At 38.7% G+C, this 26180-nt stretch overlaps 1 pseudogene; it reads right to left on the reverse strand.

Moving 5' to 3' along the window:
• Positions 1-24684: 24684 nt before the first annotated feature.
• On the reverse strand, positions 24685-25083 carry LOC104655894 (annotated as a pseudogene).
• Positions 25084-26180: the final 1097 nt, after the last annotated feature.

Genomic DNA, 26180 nt, shown 5'->3' on the forward strand with positions numbered 1-26180 from the left:
GGGCTTGAGCAAACACCCTCTGACTCCCACAAAGATTAGCCTCCAGGCAAAGTTTCCTTGGTTTCTGATTGTTAAAACACTGTATGCTTTTGAGTCAGGGGCAGAAGGACAGAATGTCTTCATACCTTTCTGCAGGGGAATCACTTTGTCTCTGGTCGCCATAATTTCTTTGTGTGGTTTCATTGGTCTTGAAATTATTGAATAATCCACCTAAGATCCTGTCAATAGAGTGGCTAGTAATCTCATTTTTTTGAAACGATTGTGGATTTTCCTCATATTGTTGTATTATATAGACAAGGTGAGAGCTGTGTCAGGGATTTCTAAGGAAGCACTGTTTTATACTATTTAATGCCACAGAAAAAGCACTACATTAGTAGCTCAAAACATAGAAAGTCATCTAAATGTTTATAAGCATTTCTACTACAAAATGGTATTTCATCCATTGGCTTAACAGAACAGAACAACCTATAATTGTCATAGAAAAGCCCAACCAGTTTTGCTGTAAACTTTCTTTATAAGTAAAATGGTAAACTATCTCATTTATGAGTAAAATGGTCTTGTGATATGTTTGACCAAGAAGTAAATTGTAAGGACCTGTATCCTGCATCCACAGTAATGAAAACAACGACACAATTTCTTTACTTTCAGCACACATGAAATTACCCTGGATTTAGGCATAGCTTTCAAGTTTTAAAACAGGAGTTCTGCAATGGAAAGCAGCATTCCAGGGCTAGTTCTGGACACACATAACTATTTATGTGGGGCCTGGTACAGCCTGCTTCCATAGAGGTCATCATGCACTGCACACAGACCATGGATATAGTCCCTAAAACTTCCAGGCAACTGCAAATTCCAGATAGGGTTGCTCAGATAACTCTCTTCTGAGCAACTTTATCTGGAATTCCTCACCTGGGTATTGACTTATATGGCCTGAATGTTGCCCATGTCGCCCATATCTCCTTCCCTGAAGAAAATACATTAAAATAAAATTTGACAATCATAGTACCTCTAATTTTAGTTCTAGATTGACCTCTAAGGAGGCTATGGCCAATGTTCTTCCACTCCAAAATTCCTAAAGTCGAGGCATTGCCACTATCGATTCCATCACTAGGTTGGAGAAAATGTACTAGGGCACTAGTTCTGGCTATCAGAAGGAAGTCTGTGTCCCCTCCTGATAGTGACCTCAAAACTTCTCTGTGGTGCATAAAAAGCAAAGCCAGGAAGAGCCAACTTCTAGTGAGGATTGTCTAGTATTGTATTCACCAAATTTGGAAGAAAATATGTCATGTGAAAGTTCAAAGTTTGGTTCTTTGTGTTCAGTCCTCCAAGGTCAGATGCCATACAGCTGCAACTGACCATAGTAAGTTTAATTTATAAAAAGAATGCATTTTAGCCCATTTGTATTATTTACAGCATATGCATCTTATCTGATATAGAATTAAAAGAAACAACTTTGTGTCCTGCTGTTGAAATATACAGACAAAATAGATTTTATCTTTTTCTGTAATGTAATTTAAAGCATATTAAGCTTGACCTAGCTAAATGATTTTTTAAATCTTATTGTATTGAAGCACCAAAAGGGAGTGAATCATTTTGCTTGAGTGAACACTGCTCTAATTTTTGAGGGAGGGTTTTCTTCTCTCTGTACTGTATTATCATAAAGATAGACTTTTTCAAGATAAATAGGGTTTCATAAGGTTTCCTTCAATGAGAAAAAAAGCCTTTCAAAACACCTTTGGAAAATAATGTCACAGAGATTAAACCACGTGTTTCAAGAAAAGAAATCTTTACTAATTCCTTGAACAAGGAGAAAATAGAGATTTAAAAAAAAATCTAAAAACTACCTTATGAATCTATACTGAGAATTAGGACTAGATACTGGCCAGGTGCATTCTTCAGCACAATTGGTATTTCCACACCTGGTTTTGAAAGGACAACCATTCCAGATTAACTCTGTCCTTTCTCTTGTCACCTAAGGGAGATATACCCTAGACAAATAGAAGATTCCAGAGTCCCATTCTTGGTCAGTGTAGATTGGTTGATGGCCATGGTAGGCTTCTGCATCTCTGGGGAGGCATGCCATGACACAATGAGCACTAAAGCCACGGAATTCTGGATGGGAATCCTCAGCCTCCTGGGGTCAGGTCACAATGTTTAGGTTACAACCAAGAAAGTCCAGACCAACTCCCCAGTGTGCTTTTAGAAGGAATACTTACCATCAAAATTCTCACTTTGCAAATTAACACAGGAACAGAAAATCAAATGTGGCATATGTTCTCACTTACAAGAGGGAGCTAAGCATTGAGCACACGTGGATATAAAGGTGGGAACAATAGACACCGGGGACTACTAGAGTGGGGGAAGAGGGAGCAGGGGAAGGGATAAAAAACTACCTACTGAGTTCTATACTCACTACTTGGGTGACAGAATCATTCATACTTCAAACCTCGGCATCATACAGTATACCCAGGAATCAAACCTGTACATGTACCCACAAATTTAAAATAAAAGTTGAAATTATGAAAGAAGTTCTGCTGTCGTTTTAACTTAAAAAAATTAGAACATTTAAATCTGCTCATTGCAGAAGATTCGAAAGATACTTAAAAGCACAAAGAAGAAAATGTATATGACTTATAATCTTATTTTCCAGAGATATGGGTGGTACACACCTCTAGGATTTTTATGCAAGTGTCTATAGTTCTATAAACCAATTTGTGCTCACACTGCAAATACTATCCTGTAGCCTTGTTCTTCTCATTCACCAACAAATCTTAAACACTTTTCCATATCATTAGTTTTTCAACAGCATACCACTTCTAGGTCTTACAGAGAGCAATTTTTGACTATGCCACCTTTTGTGTAAGCAACTCTCTATTTTGCTATTATAAATAATACTAAAATGAACATCCTCATAGACACATTTCATAGCATACTCATTATAATGCTTTGTCTGTGATTTGGCAAAACCATTTCCTCTTCAGCTCCTTTATATGGTCCTCTCATCTTACATTCCTAAGTTTCTTTGATCTTCATGGCATCATATCTTACTGGATGTTAGTAAGGATTCTTTGTTATAAGCAGATGGAGTACATTATAGTAACTTATGCCGAGAAGTGAATTTATTGGTAGCTTATAGAATCTCCAGGAAGGCTGGAGAGCTCACTGGAGGCACGGCTCTGTCCCAGTGAACTTCCTGCTGTTTCCACACACAATTGCACACAGAATCTGCAGCTTCTACCCCCAGCTCCCTGGCACTGGAATTTTTTTTTTTTTTTGAGACAAAGTCACACTCTGTTGCCAGGCTGGAGTGCGGTGGCACGATCTCGGCTCACTGCAACCTCTACCTCCCTGCAGGTTCAAGTGATCCTCCTGCCTCAGATTCCCAAGTAGCTGGGACTCCAGGCGTGTGCCACCACACCTAGCTAATTTTTGTATTTTTAGTAGAGACAGGGTTTCACCATGTTGGCCAGGATGGTCTCAATCTCTTGACCTCGTGATCTGCCCACCTTAGCCTCCCAGAGTGCTGGGATTGCAGGCGTAAGCCACCGCGCCTGGCCCCTCGACTGGATTCTAAACACTGGTACTGTCACCATTGCTGTCACTAGAAACTAGAAGGAGCTGCTGTCATCACCATTTCTGGAGATCTCATCTCAGCCACCATCTTTGTAGTCATCCTTTTGATCTTGTTGTTATCATTATCCGCATCACCTCTGAAGTCTTAACTTCAAGCATTCCCCTCTGTGACCACTGTTTCCTGACCTCAGCTGCTCTAGCACAACCACTTGAGCAGTTCTTTAGCCACTATAGCACTTTGACTTACTCATTCTATCACCATGTCATGTATCAGCTACCTGTTACTGCATAAAAAATTACTCCAAAACATAATGGCTTAAAATACAGAACATTTTTAGTATGGGTGGTTTCTGTAGGTAAAGAATCTGGGCATGACTAAAATGGGTCCTCCAGCTTCGGGTCCTTTTCAAGGCTTCAGTGACGATGCTGGCCATAGCTGTGGTTTTATCTAAAGGCTTGATGGAAGAAGAATCTGCTTTTTGTTGTTGACAAGATTCTGTTCCTTACAGTTTGCTGAACTGAGTACTTCAGTTTTTCTCTGGCTGCTGTTCAGAGGCTCCTCTCAGTTCCTGGACCTCCCATTGCACAGTTCACAACGTGGGTGCTTCCTTATCAGAGCCAACAAATGAGATGAGAGGGTGCTACCAAGAAAGAAGTCACAGTCTTTTGTAACATTCTCAAAAATGGCATCCAATTATCTTTAGCATATTTTATTCACTAGAAACAAGTCACTAGGTCCAGCCCACATACAAGGTGAGAAAATTGCTTGAATGTGAATACCCACAAGTGAGGATAATTAGGAACCATGTTAAAAGCTGCTTACTACCTACTATCACCAGCCCGTACAAAGAATGTACAATCATTCTTTCATTCATTCAACTAACATTTTAAGAACCTCGTCGGTGTCAGGCACTGGTCTAAAACTTGGCAGTGAAGTTAGCAAAGTCAATGGCTCTGATATTGTTTACATGATTATAAACACGGTTTACATGATTATAAAGGCTTTTGTTTTATTTCCCAAGGACAGGGATAGTTCTCTTGCCCCACTGTATTCTGTACAACACAGCCTCATGTTGTAGAGGATCGGTATTTATTATATTGCACTGAATTGTTAGATATATGTTTTTAAAATATAGAAATATATCTCTGAGAATTGGTAATGTCTTACAAATATGGATTATGTGACTTTTTTTTCTTATTGGTATATAAAATAAACAGTACATCTTACAGCTAATGGAGTCTTAGATTTAATGAAATGCTATAATAATGTAGAGTTACTCAGCATTTTATAAGTTCTGGCATCCCAAATGTTGACAGAGTGAGTAAGTATTACCCTTGGGCTAAGGGGCAGGAAAGTGGGCATATGAATCCTCTCTTGACATGATCAGTGTTGCTCTCTGCACCTGAATGTAGACATAAAGTCTCCTGGCTCCTCCAACTTTCTTCTGGGAAACAACACATTCGTGTGAGTCCAGCCCTCGATCCATGATCTTTGCACGTTTTTTAACTTTATTGTGACTTATGCGGCAACTACTTCACAGAGTTATACTTATTTAACATTTGTAAACTAAAAATAAAACCCTAGCTCCCCCCACCTCCATCCCCAATGAACGGAACAAACCCCTTCTTGGCTAAGGGCACTCCAGAGAAACCTTACAACCCTGAGTTTCCAGACAAAACAGGTGGGAGGTCAGACACACCTCGTTATCCCCCCTCCCTTTATAGTGTTCAATCTTTTGGCTTCCCTGGACCACATGGGAAGAAGAACTGTCTTGGACTACACATAAAATATGTTAACACTAACAAAAGTTGATGAGATAAATAATAATAATAAAAATAATAACAATAAAAACCACATCACAAAAAAAAAAAAACTCGTAATGTTCTAAGAAAGTTTACAAATTTGTGTTGGGCCACGTTCAATGCTGTCCTGGGCAGCACGTGGCCTGTGGGCTGCAGGTTGGACAAGTTTTTAAACACATCTGACCAGTGTTAATGTTAAAATAGAGATCATAAGATTGACAGAACAGACTCCTTGTGGCAACAAGATACCAAATTATAAACAGGACCTAAATCCATACCAGGTAAAGGATAAGCCACACAGCCCTACAGTTAAAGAATAAACTATATTCTAAGTGCCACAAGGATTTTCTTTTTCTCTAGCAGCTAAATAAACACTGGCCTCAAGATAAGCAATATTAAAATAATTATCGCCCACCACCAGACACATTAACTAGCCCTCTGTTTCACAAGCCGTAACTGGAGCTTTGATTGGACTAGGGACGGATTTCAGTAACTTTCTACTGATAAGAAGATGGCTGACCATCGACCCGTCCTAGCCAGTTTACAAAGGCTGTGCACTGAGTGTTTTTGTGTCTCGAGAAGACTTTTTGACTTACAATGCCTAATTGTAATACATGTAAATATTAAGTGTCCACCCCAACATGAACATGGGTCATATGTAACACGCAAGTTTGTTAAATAGGCATGCATCAGGACCACCTTCATGAATATTCAAGGTCTTCCTGTGACCTCTTGAATATGTACATTTAGTCAACCTGGTCAGCATAAAGCTCCTATTCCAACCTCTCCTCCTTTGAAATGCCTTTCTGTTGTCTTTGCGGGAGGTTGTGCTTCCTAGTCTATGGGAGGGTCACCTTGCAAGCTGTAACCCTTTTTAAGAAATAAAGTCTCCTTTTTTAAATTTATAGATCTTTTGATTCTTAAGGTAACACATTAAATGAAATAAACCATGCAAAGTACTTAGAGCAGTGCCTGACAGAGGAAACTGTCAACAATGATTTTTCCAACCCTGTTGTTTTCTGGAGCAGATAAAGTTCTGCCCTCACCTTTTCCACCTCCCCTTTTGAAAACAGAAGATACACTAAAAGGAATCATCTCTTCTGTACCATGTAGTAGGAAGGCTGGGCTTCAAATTCAGAGAAACTGAATCCAAATCCTAGTAGTGCAGGATTTCTTGTCCTCGGCAATACTAATGTTTGAGGCCAGAAAATTCTATATTGTCGGGGGCTGTCTTGCCATGGCAGGATTTTTAGCAGCATCCCTGACCCCTACCCACTAGATGCCAGTAACCTATGCCTTACATGTTGTGAAAATCAAACATGTCTCCAGACATTGCCAAATGTTTGCAAATTTGTCCCCCACCCCACACTGTCAACCGCTGTTTTACTGTACGCCAGCTGGCCACCTTGGGCATTTCCTCTGTGTTTAAAATGAGAATAGCAATGCTACATCCAACGGTTCTGGGGATGAGCTGCTGTACAGGAAAATCAATTTCTGGGCTCGGAGGCCACTATAAACCTAATGAGGATTGTGTTTCCCATGTTCTGACTACAGGTGTAGTTTTAATGTGTACTTCTGAAGGTCGGTTAGTGCTGCCGTAGAGATGAAATGAAGCATGGCTAAAAAGAATTATCGCATGGCAAACAGCTGGGAACAAGCTGTCATTAACAGAGTGTTGGGTTTTCAAGCAGATATCAAAGCAAACACCTTCCTAAGGCCAGGCTCAGAGTCACACCAGGACAGCATCATGTTGAGGGCAGATCATAAAATCTGCAAGCCCTAAATATGCCACCTCCAGTTTACAAATTGGTGGTATTGAAGAAAAATTATAGAATGGTAATCTCAGATGTATTTGTCTCTTTCTGTGCTTTTTTGTTTTTGATGGAGTCTTGCTCTGTCACCCAGAGTCTTGCTCTGTCACCAAGTGCAGTGGCGTGATCTTGGCTCACTGCAAGCTCTACCTCCTGGGTTCACGCCATTCTCCTGCCTCAGCCTCCTGAGTAGCTGGGACTACAGGCGCCCACCACCAGGCCCGGCTAGTTTCTTTGTATTTTTGGTAGAGACAGGGTTTAACCGTGTTAGCCAGGATGGTCTCGATATCCTGACCTCATGATCCATCCCCCTCAGCCTCCCAAAGTGCTGGGATTACAGGCATGAGCCACCACGCCCGGCTGCATTTTTTTTTAACATACAAAAAGATGTGCATAGAACTGATTTGAGCAAAATGTTAGCCATCAGCCTTCTCCCACTTCCCCTTGCAGTACTCCTCTCCCCACTACGATGCCTCAGCTCTGTCCCTGCCCACCCTGAACCACAGTCCTCTTTCCCTCCATGCCTGGCCACAGCGTCTCCTTGTGATAATTCTATTACCTCAACTTCCTACCTCAAAAGGATCTGATCAGAGCTCAGTGAGTTGCAACCCTTATTCTCTAAGCAGTACGTTGCTTTTAAAAGCACAACTTATTTAACCAACAAGAAAGAGATAGTCATATATCATTTGTTCCAGAGTGGAAAGGGAAATAACTAAAAATCAAAAGCCTAATTTTACCAATACTTCCTTATGATTTTCATGTGTGAAATGTTGAAGAAGCAGAGACACTCTGCAAATGTGCTTCTAGCTAGTTATCTCAGAGGGAGACTTGTACTTCCTCCTGAAAGTATTAGTCCATCGCCTGAGCTAAGATTAACTTTATCTCTAAAATTTCACACACATCATATGCAGATTCATTTTTAAATAATATTTCTTTTATTAAAAACCTGTTAATTTCATAAGATAATAAAGGAGTAACTCACCAGATCAGTCTTACAAGAAATTAGGGTGGAAGAAGACAGATAGTTGCCTACCATATGGTATGAAATGAGGAGGAGCAGAAGGATGGCTTCTCATCCCAAATGAAAATATTCTTCCTTCTCACACATCCATCAGAGACTTGAATTTCCCCCATTAAAATGCATTGTCCTAACAAAGGCAATAACATATTTTATCCATTCTACAATACTTTTTATAATTTCTCATTTCTAAAATCTAAATGTATTTTGCAATCAATGTTGATGTCTACATTCAGTATAGTAGTATTCCACCACCCTCTACCGCCAACAAAAAGCTGTAAAATCTGTGACATATCTTATAATTAATGGCATGTTAATATCAAGGAGATGTGAAATTTAAAGCTGCTTGGAAATTAGTTTAACAGAGAGCATAAGGTCAAATCATACCTTCAAGGCAGGTCACAGGGGCAGGAGCTGGGGAAGGGATGAATGATGTTTGGATCATTGTGGGGAAGATAGCAGAGCCACATCACAATTTACCTGATGCCACAGCAAAATATTATTCTGAAAATTTCTTGAAGTGTATGTCTCTCATTGTCATACAGATGAAGTTTGGCCTTTTGGCCCATTTTATTGACATGATGTATAACAGCTAAATACTATGAAATTTGTTTTCCAATGTATGAGATATGAATGCAAATCCGGGAAGGGGAGGGGAGAGGAGGGGAGGGGAGGGGAGGGCAGGGCAGGACAGGGCAGGGCAGGGCAGGGAAGGGAAGGGAAGGGAAGGCAAGGGGAAAAGAGAAAGCAACGAAAAAGAAAGAGGGCGGAGACTTGACTGACATTACCCAGAGTATCTGTAAAACTGGTAGTAAAACCAGCTGCTTCCCGATGTGAACCTTATGTCCCAACTTCCAATAATTCTGTTATTCTTAGGTGGATTGGTAATGCAGTTTTCTCAACCTTTTGGAGTCTGGGGCCTCTATAGAGTTCCCTTTACCTCTGTTGCCAAGACTTGAGCTCAGATTGCATTTCTAACCTGGGGTCCATGGAGGAGTTTCCAGAAGGTTTATGAACTAGAGAACACTCATTAGTAATGTTCCTTTGATTTTCTTTCTATTGCTCTGGAAACTATTTTCGTAAGTAAGAGAGTTGAATGCTACTTTTTGCAATTATATTACTGTTTTCTATCAAAGAAGCGCAATGTAAGACATGATGCTGTATAGTGGAGAAATGTATAGCTGCCATTATTTTCATGTAACACTATTCATCAGTGTAGGAATTTTTAAAGACTCATCATTTTAATTATGGCATGAGTCTTTGTTTGCCTTGATCGTTTTAGGCTGGGAAATGTCAAAGAAAAGGGAATACTACAAAGCTATGCATAATAACGTTTTACTTCCATTCTGAAATGTCGTGAGTGTATCCTCTTTCTGGAAGGTCTCTTACCTTTCCACAAAGTATAGAACCAGCAAAGCCAAAGGAATGTTACATGTTATCCAACCTGAAAATACATCCAATAGTGTGGCTTCTTCTCAGGGGCAGATTAAAGTGCAGAAGGCTGGAACTTCAGCAAAATTTGGATATGTCCCAATATAAATGCTTTGTATTTTCAGGATGGGAGAAGGGCCCAACTGTTCTGTCTGTGCAGCTATTCTGGGAGTTTGGAGAGGACAAACTCTCTAATGAAGGAGGAGAGCCTGTACAGGCTAAAGTCAAAGGGATAAAGTGCCAGAAACCCCAAAGGATTCTGAAGGTCCTTCAGTTCAGGCTTCCATAAATGTGAAATAAAGATTCATAATCCTTTCCCAGCTAACATAAATTCAAGAAGAAAGCTTTCCAGATATAATCTCATAGACTTCTAGACAAAGGAATCCCTTTTCTTATTTATTCAAATGTTTACTTAGTATTTACCATGTGCTGGGTACCATTCTAGGTACTGGGGGTATAGCACTGAACAAAATAGGATTCCTGCTTTATGAACTTGTATTGTACTATGTGATGAAGAATCTTTGAAATGTTATTGTTCCCTTCCTTAATCTCTCTTGACAAAGCAAGCTATGGGGCTCCAGTTATCTTTGCTACTAAAGATTTTCATGAATCAGAATTTTCAGAACATGTTGCCAAAAGAAACAAAGTTGAGACTGATGGCATGTCCAAGATAACGCATCAAAGGTTACTTTATAATTTTATCTCATTATCAACAAAATGATAATAGCCATCTATTTATTTCTGAACAAGATTAACATTTATATTTCTGAATAGACAGTTTGGATTAGTTTCCCTCTTTTTCATGAACTAGACATTAATTTGTACAAAGAAAGAAATATATTATGGTACAGATGTTTTAAATAGTCTATGTGAAGACAATCAAGTTTCAATCCAATGAAATAAACTTTATGCAAAACAGTATGTGCATATACATATTTGCATTTTCCTAAGGACGGAACCCATAGATTCTATTACAACCTTAAATGCATTTGTGACTCCAAAGGGGAATGAGGGAAGATCGTTAAGAAACTGTGCCCTGGAATCCCCCTATCTTGCAAGGTGTAGCAACTTCTAGTGAAGCTACTCATCACACTTTTTTCATCTGTCACATTCAGTAGGAGGCGTACAGTCCACGGTTGTGGAATAACTAACTTACGTTAGGTTAAACTACCAGCATGATGTGAGCACCTGTTTTTCCAGGAAATTATGGCTTTTGTAATGAGTGATATGAGAAACTAGCAAGACGCATCAAAATATCTCCACTCTCATAGGATTTCTAGTATAGATCAAAAGACTGGACCTAATCATAAAAAGGAATTGTAAGAAATGCCATATAGCAATTTCTTAAAATGTGAGTGGCACATGAATATGATGTCATGGAACATTTAATCTCAATAATGAAAAGACATCCTTTTTCAATTCTCCTCAACTTCTATATAAGACAAGAGTCTCAGTTTGGGGCTAATATGTCCTTAATACCTCTCTCCCTTACTAATCTCCTTTTTTACAGGAAATAGACCTCAGGCTCAGAGACTTCCAAGCGAAAAATCTTCAGCTAGAATTATTTTTAAGATCTCATCACATGTCACTTGCATTTTTACATTTATATGAAGTGTAATATGCATAACTTGAACTAATCCTAAATTCACAGCTTGATACACTTTTATATATACATGGATGGATTTATATAACCATTGACAGATTAAGATATAGAACATATCTATCATCCAGAGAGCTCTTTTGTGCCCTTTTCCAATCAATACCCTTCTCTAGTTGTAACTAGTATCCTGACTTCTGTTTCCATAGATTACATTTTCCCATTCTTGACTTTTACAGAAATTGAATCATATAGTTCATATCCTTGCTTCTTTTTTCTATCACATCTTTGATATTCATGCAGTTGGACATTATAATAGTTTGTTCTTTTTTTTGTTGCTGGGTAGTATTTCATTGTGTAGACACACCACAACTTCTCTGTTGTACTAGTGTGGACATTTGAGTTGTTTCCAGCTTTGGGCTATTATAAATAAGGCTGCCATAAACATTGTTTTCTTTTCACTAGAATTTAAAAACAGTATTTTGATTTCATTGCATTCATTATGGTTGCTTCTTATTTAAGGCAAGTAATTCTGGTTATGTGTTTTGGGCACATTTAGGGTAGTATGGCTGTAGGCTGGTTATCTATTTCAAATAGCAATAAAATAGTTCATTTTAAGCTTAATCTAAAAAAACAAAATTTCTAGAACATTGTAAATAAATAATTGTACATTAAGGAATGTATTTGTTCAATTTCATGAATGCAGCAGCCAAAAGACCAGGGAACTGTTCTAAGACAGTTTGTGAAATTATTCTAAGACAACAATAATTGGTTGTTAGAAACTGAAAGATTTTGAAAGTAAATACTGTGGGAATTTAGCAAACAAGTGGGTTCCAAGGGGCTGGAATAAATGCAAAGCCTTTGGAGTTCACTAAAGTGTGAATACTTCAAGGGAGGGAATGACATGTTATTCACATTGATGTGCACATCACTCTGAAGAAATACCTGGTCCCAAAGACAGTCTTCATTAAAACTTATTTCATATGAACAGGCTATATAGCTCTCCATACCTCAGGAATAGTGCAAGATATCCAAGAAGAAGACACAGAGAGTACCCCAAGCAGGGGAGCAATATGAAAAAGGGAACAAGGCAGAGAGAGCAAGTAATGTTCACAGAATATTAAGCAGAACAAATGGACTCTAGAAGATCCTTATAGGGTAGCAGCAAGGGACAGAAGTGAGAAGGGAGGGGCGGGTCTGGGGAGGAGGCAGGAGGTTGAGTTGCAGAACCCACCTCCATGGGATTTAGCCAGACAGTTAATTTTGTAGACTACACACTTGAATGTTTTCCTCACTATGGGAACTTGAAAAACATAAGGTAGATTATCAGTGAAAAGCAGCTTAAGAAAACTTATAAAATTTCCATGGTGTGTGGGGGCCTAGTTTGCTCATCACTCTCCTCTTTTTCGGAAGGGTTTTCTGCAAAGTCCCAGACGTTGATTACCCTTTGCATTCTGTTCTTCACGAGCAGGAATGTTTTCAAAATGAAGCACAAACTGCTGCTGTCTGAGCCGCCTGACTTACACGTTCCAGAAACTTTGCTCCCAGACAAGAAATTTAGTCTTTGCTTTTTTTTTTTTTTTTTTTTTTTCCCAGCAGAATGTGCCCATGCACATCTCATATTTCATCCAAATGAGAAAGTTCGCCATGAAGAGTTCTCCATAACACAGCTGACACTGGTTTAGATGGGACTAATTAAGTTTAAAGCAGGTCAGAGGTATAAGAAGCTATGGAGCATGAAATACCTTTTCATCAAAAACATATTTTGAAAAACAGAGAAGCTACAAAATTCTGCGTCTCTCATTAGGAGTGTGCTTTATGATGCAAGCAGAAATCTTAAGCTTGCCTCATGGCAACAATTATTCTTGTGGGTCTTAAAAGCCATAATCAGCTTTTCATCTCTGTGAAGCATAAGCTTGAAAATGTAACAAATAATTGCAGCTCATAAACCCTGTAAGCTGATAGGAAACGATCTCATAAGCGCATCAGTGTTTAGGAGCAGTGTAGTCTAATACTGGCTCAGGGTCTCATCAGAGCAAGGTGTTGACTCACATGCACATTGGGTATCACAGCCATGACCCGGAGCTACCATGCGTATTGCTACAAAGGCAGTACCTGTAGAGTTTCTATTTAGGAATTGCTGAGCTTCTCCTACTCTGAATTATATGAACCAAGGTAAAATATTTCATTTATACACAACTGTCATTACACAGATAAGGAAACTGAGGTGAGGAAGGTGCTTCAAAGGTTCTTCCAGCTTTAACATTTCAGCTTGTAGTCCTGCTTGTGTATTGAGAAAGTGGGCATCTCAAAGCAAGCTCTTTTAACTCAGTAAATATAAGTCTTTCAGAGATACATTTCTGAGTAATGTGATGGTTAATTTTATGTGTGAACTTGACAGGACTAAGGGACACCCAGATAGCTTATTATTTCTGGGTGTGTCTGTGAGGGTGTTTCTGGAAGAGATCACTGTTTGAATTGGTGAACTCAGTAAAGCAGATGGCCCTCCTCAACGTGAGTGAGCATCATCCAATCCATTAGATCCAGAAGGGTCCAAACAGAACAGAAAGGCAGTAAATGAATTTCCTCTCTCTTCTTGAGCTGTAACATCCATTTTCTCTTGCCTCAGATGTCGACACTATGGTTCTCAAGCCTTCAGACTCCAACTTAATTATACCACCAGTCTTCCTGGTTCTCCAGCTTGCAGAGGGCAGATTGTGGGATTTCTCAGCCTTATAATTGCATGAGCCTATTTCTATAACATATATATTGTGTCCTATAATACATATTATTACATATTGTAATATCACATGTATTATATAATATATATCTGTAATTTTATATATTAGTATTTCATAATAGCATTCCATATATATACTATTGGTTCTGTTTCTCTGGAGAATCCTAATAAACAAGTAATAATAATTATTATCATTATTTCATGTTTCACATGAAATGATGACGTTTCTGACACACCATTTGCAGGGCATGCATTTTGAGTTGATTTTTCAAATGGTGCATGAAAGGTTGGCATAGGTCTAGCCTTACTGCTTGTTGCCATTTACATGTGACCATCACAAATGCATAGAGGTTAAAAAATGATTCTGTGATTAAAAAACAAGTTTGAAACAGCTTTCCTATTAATCTTGTAACTCCATTTACCCCCAGTTTCTTCAACCAGATTTTCCTGTCTTTTGCGACAGTCTTTGCCCCATTCAAAACTTCAAAAAGCATTAGTATTGTCCTGCCAAATGTTGAAAGTGCTGCTTTGCACTGTATTATAAAAAAACAAGAGGAGAGGTCAAAAGCTGTTGAAAAAGCCTGTTTTGCATGCCAAATACTTTGTTTTGGTAAGTAGTAGATTCCTAGTCTTTTCCTAAGAATCGAACAAGAAAAAACAGATTTAAATAAGGTAAAAACATTTTGGGGAAAATTTCAGATTGAATTACATAGCCAAAGTAGTTTGAATTATCTCCTGAAATTGTGAAATAACTAAATGAGGAAATCACATACACACACACAAAAGCAAATGGCTGATAAATACACAAAACTATATTCTGCCTCATCCATAATCTAAGCAGTACAAATTTAAACAAAAATGAGACACAATTACTTATTCTGTAAGACTGGCCAAGATTTAAAAAATCTAAGGACAAATGACTAACGGGAGTGTAAATTGATATCACTTTCATAATGGGCAATTGGGTAGATGCATAAATCCCTCCAAAAATGCATATTTTATTTGACCTAGACATCCTATTTCTTAGAATGTATCCTAATGAATTAATCTGACAAATGCACAAAGACGTATGTGCAAGTTGTTTATTGTAGTGCAATTTATAATATTAAGAATTAAAAATTTGGTTAAATTTTGTTACAATTGGTGAACCTACACTGACACATCATTATCATCCATTGTACCATAATGGAAGATGCATGTCTTTACACATTTGCCTAAACCCATAGATGTACAACACCAAAAGTGAATCCTAATGTAAACTAAAATAATTTATTAATTATTAACAGTTCATTAGGAACTGTTAGCACTTCATGGCACGTTTTCTGTGCCTCACATGGGGTAAGGGAATGTAACATTATAACATGTTTTTTTGACCATGTTTTTTGAATAAGAGAGTTTATTGCAAAATAGTAGAACTCTTCTCTTTTTGTGTTGGTACATAATACTTGAACATATTTATGTGGTGCATGTGTACAACATGTGATGATCAAATCAGGATATTTAAGATATCCATAAACTCAAACATGTATTATTTCTTTGTGTTGGAAACATTTCAAATCTTCTAGGTATTTCTAAATATATAATAAACTATTGTTAACTATACTCACCCTACTGTGCTATCAACAGTAGAACTTGCCATTTCTATCTAGCTGTATGTTTGTGTCCATTAATCGACCTCTTTTATTCTCCACCTTTCCTAGTCTCTGGTAACTATCATTCTAATCTCCAGAACATCCATAAGAACCATAAGATCAACTTTCTTAGCTCCCACAGTGTTAGAATGTGCAGTGTTTTTCTTTCTGTGCATGGCTTATTTTACTTAACGTAATGTCCTTTAGTTCCATCTATGTTGCTACAAATGACAGGATTTCATGCTTTTCTGTGGCCGAATAGTATTCCATTGTGTGTATCACCACATTTTCTTTATGCATTCATTTGTTGCTGGGCATTTAGGTTGAATCCATATCTTGACTATTGTGAATAGTGCTGCAATGAACATGGGGGTGCAGGTATCTCTTTGATATACTGATTCCTTTCCTTTGAATAAATACCCAGTACTTGGATTGCTGGATCATATAGTAGTTCTATTTTTAGTTTTTTAAGAAAACTTCATAGTATTTTTCATAATGACCATACTACATTTCCACCAAAAGTGCATAAAAATTCTCGTTCCTCCACATTATCTCCAGCATTTGTTTTTGTTTGTCTTTTTGATAACAATCATTCTTACTGGGGTGACATTATTAGTTTTGCAATATATTTTGAAGTCAGGTATTTTGACGTTTCTGGCTTTGTTTTCTTGCTCACTATTGCTTTGGCTATTCAGGGTCTTTTGTGGTTCTACACAAATTACAGGATTGTTATTTCTATTTCTCTGAAGAATGTCCTTAGTATTTTAATGGAAATTGTATTGAATCTGTAGATGTTAAAATTTAATAATACTAATTCTTCTGATCTATGAACATGGGATGTATTTCCAATTGTTTGTATCCTCTTAAATTTCTTTAATTAGTTTTTTGTAGTTTTTCTTGTAGAAGTCTTTCACCTCCTTGCTTAAATTTATTTATCTAACAAAGTATTTCATTATTCTTTAGCTATTATAAATGAGATTGTTTTCTTGATTTCTTTTTCAGCTAGTTTGTTACTGATGTGTAGAAATGCAACTAATTTTTGTGTATTGATTTTGGGTCCCACAACTTTACTGAATTTATCAATTCTAAGAGGTTTTTGGTGGAGCCTTTAGGCTTTTCTATATATATAAAATCATGTTACCTGCAAAGAAGGACAATTTGACTTCCTCTTTTCTAATTTGGATGTCTCTTATTTCTTTCTCTTGATCAATTGTTCTGTCTAGGACTTCCAGTACTATGTTGAATAGGAGTGGTAAAAGTGGGTATCCTTGTCTTGTTCCAATTTTTAGAGTAAGGCTTTCAGCTTTTCCCCATTTACATGACCTTTATTATGTTGAGGTACATTCTTTCTGTGCCTAATTTGTTGAGAGTTTTTATTAACGGATGTTGAATTTTATCAAATGCTTTTTTATGCATCTATTGAGATGATCATATGGTTTTTGTCCTCCATTGTGTTGATGTGATGTATCACACTTATTGATTTGCATATGTTGAACCATCCTTGCATTCATGGGATAAATCCCACTCAATTATGCTACATTCTCTTTTTAATATATTGTTGGATTAGACTTGCTAGTATTTTGTTAAGAATTTTGACGTATATGTTCATCAGGGATATTGGCCAATGGCTTTGTGTTTTGTTCCGTCCTTGTCTGGTTTTGGGATCAAAGTAATGCTAACCTCATAGTATAAGTTAGAAAAAAATTTCTCTCGGGGGCGGAGCAAGATGGCCAAATAGGAACAGCTCCAGTCTCCAACTCCCAGCGCGAGTGACACAGAAGACCAGTGATTTCTGCATTTTCAACTGAGGTACTGGGGACATTTTACTAGGGAGTGCCGGACAATCGGTGCTGGTCAGCTGCTGCAGCCTGACCAGCTAGAGCTGAAGCAGGGCGAGGCATCGCCTCACCTGGGAAGTGCAAGGGGGAAGGGAATCCCTTTTCCTAGCCAGGGGAACTGAGACACACAACACCTGGAAAATCGGGTAACTCCCACCCCAATACCGCACTTTAAGCAACGGGCACACCAGAATATATCCCTCACCTGGCCGGGAGGGTCCACGCCCACGGAGCCTCCCTCATTGTTAACACAGCAGTCTGCGGCGATCTAACCGCGAGGCAGCAGCGAGGCTGGGGGAGGGGCGCCCGCCATTGCTGAGGCTTAAGTAGGTAAACAAAGCTGCTGGGAAGCTCGAACTGGGTGAAGCTCACAGCAGCTCAAGGAAACCTGCCTGTCTCTATAGACTCCATCTCTGGGGGCAGGGCTCAGCTATAAAACAACAGGGGAAACAGCAGAGGCCTGAGCAGACGCGAACGACTCTGTCTGACAGCTTTGAAGAGAGCAGTGGATCTCCCAACACGGAGGTTGAGATCTGAGAACGGACAGACTGTCTGCTCAAGTGGGTCACTGACCACTGAGTAGCCTCACTGGGAGACATCCCCCCCTAGGGGCAGTCTGACACCCCACACCTCACAGGGTGGAGTACACCCCTGAGAGGAAGCTTCCAAAGTAAGAATCAGACAGGTACACTCGCTGTTCAGCAATATTCTATCTTCTGCAACCTTTGCTGCTGATACCCAGGCAAACAGGGTCTGGAGTGGACCTCAAGCAATCTCCAACAGACCTATAGCTGAGGGTCCTGACTGTCAGAAGGAAAACTATCAAACAGGAAGGACACCTATACCAAATCCCCATCAGTACGTCACCATCATCAAAGACCAGAGGCAGATAAAACCACAAAGATGGGGAAAAAGCAGGGCAGAAAAGCTGGAAATTCAAAAAATAAGAGCGCATCTCCCCCTGCAAAGGAGCGCAGCCCATCACCAGCAACGGATCGAAGCTGGTCAGAGAATGACTTTGACGAGATGAGAGAAGAAGGCTTCAGTCCATCAAACTTCTCAGAGCTAAAGGAGGAATTACGTACCCAGCGCAAAGAAACTAAAAATCTTGAAAAAAGAGTGGAAGAATTGACAGCTAGACTACTTAATGCAGAGAAGTTCACAAACGAAATGACAGAGATGAAAACCATGACACGAGAAATACGTGACAAATGCACAAGCTTCAGTAACCGACTCGATCAACTAGAAGAAAGAGTGTCAGCGATTGAGGATCAAAGGAATGAAATGAAGCGAGAAGAGAAACCAAAAGAAAAAAGAAGAAAAAGAAATGAACAAAGCCTGCAAGAAGTATGGGATTATGTAAAAAGACCAAATCTACGTCTGATTGGGGTGCCTGAAAGTGAGGGGGAAAATGGAACCAAGTTGGAAAACACTCTTCAGGATATCATCCAGGAGAACTTCCCCAACCTAGTAGGGCAGGCCAACATTCAAATTCAGGAAATACAGAGAACGCCACAAAGATACTCCTCGAGAAGAGCAACTCCAAGACACATAATTGCCAGATTCACCAAAGTTGAAATGAAGGAAAAAATCTTAAGGGCAGCCAGAGAGAAAGGTCGGGTTACCCACAAAGGGAAGCCCATCAGACTAACAGCAGATCTCTTGGCAGAAACTCTACAAGCCAGAAGAGAGTGGGGGCCAATATTCAACATTCTTAAAGAAAAGAATTTTAAACCCAGAATTTCATATCCAGCCAAACTAAGTTTCATAAGTGAAGGAGAAATAAAATCCTTTACAGATAAGCAAATGCTTAGAGATTTTGTCACCACCAGGCCTGCCTTACAAGAGACCCTGAAGGAAGCCCTAAACATGGAAAGGAAGAACTGGTACCAGCCATTGCAAAAACATGCCAAAATGTAAAGACCATCGAGGCTAGGAAGAAACTGCATCAACTAACGAGCAAAATAACCAGTTAATATCATAATGGCAGGATAAAGTTCACACATAACAATATTAACCTTAAATGTAAATGGACTAAATGCTCCAATTAAAAGACACAGACTGGCAAACTGGATAAAGAGCCAAGACCCATCAGTCTGCTGTATTCAGGAGACCCATCTCACATGCAGAGACATACATAGGCTCAAAATAAAGGGATGGAGGAAGATCTACCAAGCAAATGGAGAACAAAAAAAAGCAGGGGTTGCAATCCTAGTCTCTGATAAAACAGACTTTAAACCATCAAAGATCAAAAGAGACAAAGGAGGACATTACATAATGGTAAAGGGATCAATTCAACAGGAAGAGCTAACTATCCTAAATATATATGCACCCAATACAGGAGCACCCAGATTCATAAAGCAAGTCCTTAGAGACTTACAAAGAGACTTAGACTCCCATACAATAATAATGGGAGACTTCAACACTCCACTGTCAACATTAGACAGATCAACGAGACAGAAAGTTAACAAGGATATCCAGGAATTGAACTCATCTCTGCACCAAGCGGACCTAATAGACATCTGTAGAACTCTCCACCCCAAATCAACAGAATATACATTCTTCTCAGCACCACATCGCACTTATTCCAAAATTGACCACATAATTGGAAGTAAAGCACTCCTCAGCAAATGTAAAAGAACAGAAATTATAACAAACTGTCTCTCAGACCACAGTGCAATCAAACTAGAACTCAGGACTAAGAAACTCAATTAAAACCGCTCAACTACATGGAAACTGAACAACCTGCTCCTGAATGACTACTGGGTACATAACAAAATGAAAGCGGAAATAAAGATGTTCTTTGAAACCAAAGAGAACAAAGATACAACATACCAGAATCTCTGGGACGCATTTACAGCAGTGTGTAGAGGGAAATTTATAGCACTAAATGCCCACAAGAGAAAGCAGGAAAGATCTAAAATTGACACTCTAACATCACAATTAAGAGAACTAGAGAGGCAAGAGCAAACACATTCAAAAGCTAGCAGAAGGCAAGAAATAACTAAGATCAGAGCAGAACTGAAGGAGATAGAGACACAAAAAACCCTCCAAAAAAATCAATGAATCCAGGAGTTGGTTTTTTGAAAAGATCAACAAAATTGACAGACCGCTAGCAAGGCTAATAAAGAAGAAAAGAGAGAGGAATCAGATAGATGCAATAAAAAATGATAAAGGGGATATCACCACCGACCCCACAGAAATACAAACTACCATCAGAGAATACTATAAACACCTCTACGCAAATCAACTAGAAAATCTAGAAGAAATGGATAATTTCCTGGACACTTACGCTCTCCCAAGACTAAACCAGGAAGAAGTGGAATCCCTGAATAGACCAATAGCAGGCTCTGAAATTGAGGCAACAATTAATAGCCTACCAACCAAAAAAAGTCCAGGACCAGATGGATTCACAGCTGAATTCTACCAGAGGTACAAGGAGGAGCTGGTACCATTCCTTCTGAAACTATTCCAATCAATAGAAAAAGAGGGAATCCTCCCTAACTCATTTTATGAGGCCAACATCATCCTGATACCAAAGCCTGACAGAGACACAACAAAAAAAGAGAATTTTAGACCAATATCCCTGATGAATATCGATGCAAAAATCCTCAATAAAATACTGGCAAACCGGATTCAGCAGCACATCCAAAAGCTTATCCACCATGATCAAGTGGGCTTCATCCCTGGGATGCAAGGCTGGTTCAACATTCGCAAATCAATAAACATAATCCAGCATATAAACAGAACCAAAATCAAGAACCACATGATTATCTCAATAGATGCAGAAAAGGCTTTTGACAAAATTCAACAGCCCTTCATGCTAAAAACGCTCAATAAATTCGGTATTAATGGAACGTACCTCAAAATAATAAGAGCTATTTATGACAAACCCACAGCTAATATCATACTGAATGGGCAAAAACTGGAAAAATTCCCTTTGAAAACTGGTACAAGACAGGGATGCCCTCTCTCACCACTCCTATTCAACATAGTCTTGGAAGTTCTGGCTAGGGCAATCAGGCAAGAGAAAGAAATCAAGGGTATTCAGTTAGGAAAAGAAGAAGTCAAATTGTCCCTGTTTGCAGATGACATGATTGTATATTTAGAAAACCCCATTGTCTCAGCCCAAAATCTCCTTAAGCTGATAAGCAACTTCAGCAAAGTCTCAGGATACAAAATTAATGTGCAAAAATCACAAGCATTCTTATACACCAGTAACAGACAAGCAGAGAGCCAAATCAGGAATGAACTTCCATTCACAATTGCTTCAAAGAGAATAAAATACCTAGGAATCCAGCTTACAAGGGATGTAAAGGACCTCTTCAAGGAGAACTACAAACCACTGCTCCGTGAAATCAAAGAGGACACAAACAAATGGAAGAACATACCATGCTCATGGATAGGAAGAATCAATATCGTGAAAATGGCCATACTGCCCAAGGTTATTTATAGATTCCAAGCCATCCCCATCAAGCTACCAATGAGTTTCTTCACAGAATTGGAAAAATCTGCTTTAAAGTTCATATGGAACCAAAAAAGAGCCCGCATTGCCAAGACAATCCTAAGTCAAAAGGACAAAGCTGGAGGCGTCACGCTACCTGACTTCAAACTATACTACAAGGCTACAGTAACCAAAACAGCATGGTACTGGTACCAAAACAGAGCTATAGACCAATGGAACAGAACAGAGTCCTCAGAAATAATACCACACATCTACAGCCATCTGATCTTTGACAAACCTGAGAGAAACAAGAAATGGGGAAAGGATTCCCTATTTAATAAATGGTGCTGGGAAAATTGGCTAGCCATAAGTAGAAAGCTGAAACTGGATCCTTTCCTTACTCCTTATTCGAAGATTAATTCAAGATGGATTAGAGACTTAAATGTTAGACCTAATACCATAAAAACCCTAGAAGAAAATCTAGGTAGTACCATTCAGGACATAGGCATGGGCAAGGACTTCATGTCTAAAACACCAAAAGCAACGGCAGCAAAAGCCAAAATTGACAAATGGGATCTAATTAAACTAAAGAGCTTCTGCACAGCAAAAGAAACTACCATCAGAGTGAACAGGCAACCTACAGAATGGGAGAAAATTTTTGCAATCTACTCATCTGACAAAGGGCTAATATCCAGAATCTACAAAGAACTCAAACAAATTTACAAGAAAAAAAAAAAACCCCATCAAAAAGTGGGCAAAGGATATGAACAGACATTTCTCAAAAGAAGACATTCATACAGCCAACAGACACATGAAAAAATGCTCATCATCACTCGCCATCAGAGAAATGCAAATCAAAACCACAATGAGATACCATCTCACACCAGTTAGAATGGCAATCATTAAAAAATCAGGAAACAACAGTTGTTGGAGAGGATGTGGAGAAATAGGAATACTTTTACACTGTTGGTGGGATTGTAAACTAGTTCAACCATTATGGAAAACAGTATGGCGATTCCTCAAGGATCTAGAACTAGATGTACCATATGACCCAGCCATCCCACTACTGGGTATATACCCAAAGGATTATAAATTATTCTACTACAAAGACACATGCACACGTATGTTTATTGCGGCACTATTCACAATAGCAAAGACTTGGAATCAACCCAAATGTCCATCTGTGACAGACTGGATTAAGAAAATGTGGCACATATACACCATGGAATACTATGCAGCCATAAAAAAGGATGAGTTTGCATCCTTTGTAGGGACATGGATGCAGCTGGAAACCATCATTCTTAGCAAACTATCACAAGAAGAGAAAACCAAACACCGTATGTTCTCACTCATAGGTGGGAACTGAACAATGAGATCACTTGGACTCAGGAAGGGGAACATCACACACTGGGGCCTATCATGGGGAGGAGGGAGGGGGGAGGGATTGCATTGGGGAGTTATACATGATATAAATGATGAATTGATGGGTGCTGACGAGTTGATGGGTGCAGCACACCAACATGGCACAAATATACATATGTAACAAACCTGCACATTATGCACATGTACCCTAGAACTTAAAGTATAATAAAAAAATGAAAAAATAAATAAAGAAAGAAAGAAAGAAAGAAAAAAAAAAAGAAAAAAATTTCTCTCTACTTGAACTATTTGGAATAGTTTGAGAAGAATTAGGGCTAATTCTTCTTTACATGTTTGGTAGAATTCAGCAGTAAAACCATTGGTCCTGGACTTTCCTTGTTGAGAGACTTTTTATTACTGATTCAATCTCACTACTTGTTATTGGTATGTTCAGATTTTCTTTCTTCCTCTTTCAATCTTGGTAAGTTGAATGTGTCCAGGAATTTATACATTTCCTCTAGGTTTTCCAATTTATAAGCAGATAGTTGTTCATAGTAATCTCTATGTTCCTTTGTATTAGTATCAGTATCTGTAGTATTAGTATCTGTATCTGTAGTATTAGTTTTAAGTTTTCCTTTTTCCTTTAATTTATATGGGTCTTCTCTCCTTTTTTCTTAGTATAACCACTGCTTTCTCAATTTTGTTTACATGTCCTAAAAGCAACTTTTTGTCTCATTGATCTTTAATATTGTTTCTTTATTCTCTAATTTGTGTAGTTTTGCTTTGATCTTTATTATGTTTCTCCTTCTAGTAATTTTGGGTTTGGTTTGTCATAGCCTTCCTAATTCTTTGAGGTATATTATTCAGTTGTTTATTTGAAGTCTTTCTGCTTTTTTGATGTGGGTGCATACTGCTATAAACTTCCCTCTTAGCATTGCTTTTGCTGTATCTCATAGGTTTTGGTATGTGATGTTTTCATTTTTATGTTTTTCAACAAATTTTTTTATTTACTTCTTTTTTTTTTTTTTTTTTTTTTTTTTTTTATGGAGTCTCGTTCTGTCACCCAGGCTGGAGTACAGTGATGTGATCTTGGCTCACTGCAACCTCCGCCTCCCAGGTTCAAGTGATTCTCCTGCCTCAGCCTCCCAGGTAGCTGGGACTACAGGTGCCCACCACCATGCCCAACTAATTTTTGTATTTTTAGTAGAGACAGGCTTTCATCATATTGGCCAGACTGGTACTGGCCAATATTACTTCTTTTTTTTTTTTTTTTTTCCAAAAACATGTACACTTTATTGAATGCCATTGTAGAAAAGTGTGTGAGGATAAAGGGCTGATATAGGACTCGGCACCGGGGGCAGGGCGAGGAATGAAAGGTGGAGCACGTGGGATACAGGTTATGGGCAGAGCTCCTGGCCTAAATGATGTCTCCTGATCTATCAACAGGCTTGCAAGATCAATACTGGGATGACGATGAGCAGAATGGTCATGAGGATGCCCAAAATCAGGGCCCAGATGTTCAGGCACTTGGCGGTGGAGGCATAGGCCTGGGCTCCAGTCAGATCACCAACCATCTTCCTGTCCCTAGATGTCATGGAGTAGGGGAATGCTATTAAGCCCAGGCAGCAGGGGTTCATGAAGAGGGTGTTGAACAGGGACCAGACAACACGATCGGGCATGGAGGTCTCACTGTGGATGTGGATCATGGTGGATGTCGGGGGAGCAGGGTTGTGGGGTGCCCCCAGCACAGCCACCTCGTGCTCCTCCTTGAGCATCTCATAGTTGGGGGGCTGGCCGCTGTTGACAGGAGTGAAGAAGGTTTGGACCATGTGGTTCATGGTATCCTGCGAAGGCCAGCAGTGGTCGGGTTAGTGGGATGGTTCCGGTATTTACTTCTTAATTTCTTCATTGACCCAATGTCATTCAAGAGCATGTTGTTTAGTTTTCATGTATTTGTATTGTTTTCAACTTTTCTCGCATTATCGATTTCTAGGTTTATTCCATTGTCATCTAAGAAAATACTTGACATAATTTTGACTTTTTCAATTTTGTTGAGACTTGTCCTGTGGCTTAACAGATGGTCTGTCCTGGACAACCCTCCATGTGCTGATGGGAAGAATGTGTATTTTGCAGCTGTTGGATAAATTGTTCTGTAAATGTCTGTGAGGTTTATGTGATTTATCACACAGTTTAAATTCAACATTTCTGTGTTGATTTTCTGCCTAGATGACCTATCCCATGCTAAGAGTGAGTGTTGAAGTCTTCAACTACTTCTGCATTGTAGTCTATCTTTGCCTTTAGATCTAATAATATTTGCTTTATGTATCTGGGTGCTCTGGTGTTGGATAAATATATATTTAGAATTGTTATAAACTCTTGCTGAATTGATCACTTTATACAGCGACCTTCTTTCTCTTTACAGATTTTGACTTCCATCCTGTTTCATCTGACATAAATATAGCTATTCCTGCTCACTTTTTGTTTTCATTTGCATGAATGTATTTGGTTGGTGCAAAAGTAGTTGTGGTTTTTGCCATTACTTTTAATTCCATTGTGGTGCAAAAGTAATTGTGGTTTTTCCATTAATAGCATTAAAAGTAATGGCAAAAACCACAATTACTTTTGCACTAACTAAACTTTTTTCATTTCTTTGCTTTCAATCTACTTGTGTCTTTACATGTGTAGTGAGTGTCTTGTAGGCAACATATAGTTGAATCATGTTTTTAAAATTCTATTTAGCCTGTCTATATTTTTTAAGGATAAAATTTCATCTATTTACATGCAAGGTTATTATTGATAGGTGAAGACTTATTCCTGCCATTTTGTTAATTATTCTCTAATTCTTTCATATATCATTTGCTCTTTTCTTCCTCTCTTATTGTTTATCATTGTGGTTTGCTGGTTTTCTGCAGCAGTAATATCTGACTCCTTTCCC

Source organism: Rhinopithecus roxellana, chromosome 14 (assembly GCF_007565055.1).
Source record: "Rhinopithecus roxellana isolate Shanxi Qingling chromosome 14, ASM756505v1, whole genome shotgun sequence".
Lineage (NCBI taxonomy): Eukaryota > Metazoa > Chordata > Mammalia > Primates > Cercopithecidae > Rhinopithecus > Rhinopithecus roxellana.